Below are 1,535 nucleotides of genomic sequence, written 5' to 3' on the forward strand. Positions count from 1 at the left end.
GTGTGTGTGTGTGTGTGTGTGTGTGTGTGTGTGTGTGTGTGCGTGTGTGTCTGACAGCAATACTTCCACGCAGGCGGTGTGGGTCTGAAGAAGACGTTTCTGGAGAAGAGTCCGGATCTGCAGTCTCTGCGCTATGCGCTCTCTCTCTACACGCAGGCCACAGACAAACTCATCAGGAAGTTCGTCCTGTCGCAGCACACTCAGGGTACGCTCTGTCTGCGCATTGCATTCTGGGATCGTCTGATCTGTGTAACACGCATGCAGTGCTGCTGCTTTAGTCAGAGCGAGGGATCTTATAAAACTGTTTGAAAAAGGAAAATACCGTCTAGCTCACTAAAGTTCAGAGTTACACTCTTTCTTTGGTTTCTTTTCTTCTCTGTTGTTTTTTTGCATCTTCAAATGCAAAAATGCTTAATATTAAACTTTTTAGTTACAGAACCTAGAAGTGGCTGTATACTAATTATAGATGACTAAAATAATGAAATTCCATAATCTTAATAACTAAATGTTGGTCATGGTTTACACTTTTTATTACCAGTGAATTTATGCCTTTTCTATTTTGTAATTTTTTTTAGACATGTTTATTTTTTATATAGTTATATTATATTATAAGTTATATATTGTCAGTTATATTATATAAAGGTTTATATTAAATTAAAATATTTTATTTTACTCACAAATAACAATTTCTATTGTATTCATATATATATATACATACAATATATATTACTAATAGTATGTTATATATATATATATATATATATATATATTAGTTATATATATATTTTAATATAAAATTTTATATAATAAATTAAATTACATTTTTTTAAATAGTTTAAATTTTGCAATTTAAGTTTTTAATGATTTTTTTACTCACAAATAGCAATTTATTTGTCAAATTATAAATGAATAAAAAAGTTAAATTTTGCAATTTAAGTTATTTAATAATTTTTTTCTTTATTTGTCAATTAAATTAATTAATAAATTAATAAAAAATTTATTAAAATATATCACATTTAAATAAGTTGAATAATATATATTAGTAGTTATAATATGTATTATCAGTTATAATATAGTATTGTATAAAGTTTTCTTTAAAATATACTAAATGTAAATTTTTCTAGTTTGTAATTAGTTTTTAATTACTTTTTATTCACAATTAGCAATTTATACAAATATAGAGCTTGACAAAATTGATACTTTTTTTGTTGAATTCTAACAAAATATTAATATAAAATATATTAAAACACATGACATTTAAATGACGTGAATTTAAACCTTTTTTGTTTCATTTTAAAGGGGTCATATGATGTTGCTAAAAAGAACATTATTTTGTGTATTTGGTGTAATGAAATGTGTTTATGCGGTTTAAGGTAAAAAAACCCACATTATTTTCCGCATACTGTACATTATTGTTTCTCCTCTATGCCCCGCCTTTCTGAAACGCGTCGATTTTTACAAAACTCATCGGTCTGAAAAACGAGGTGTGCTCTGATTGGCCAGCTATCCAATGCGTTGTGATTGGCCGAATACCT

The 1,535-nt window shown here is 27.4% G+C and overlaps 1 protein-coding gene across 1 annotated transcript in view; it reads left to right on the forward strand.

Annotated features, from left to right (window-relative positions):
* LOC107724981 (protein unc-13 homolog A) overlaps positions 1–1,535 on the forward strand; it is a 54,822-nt gene that overhangs the window by 44,994 nt on the left and 8,293 nt on the right. The window lies entirely within an intron of this gene.

This window comes from Sinocyclocheilus rhinocerous, unplaced genomic scaffold (genome assembly GCF_001515625.1).
Source record: "Sinocyclocheilus rhinocerous isolate Xijiao unplaced genomic scaffold, SAMN03320098_v1.1 scaffold2019, whole genome shotgun sequence".
Classification (NCBI taxonomy): Eukaryota; Metazoa; Chordata; class Actinopteri; order Cypriniformes; family Cyprinidae; genus Sinocyclocheilus; species Sinocyclocheilus rhinocerous.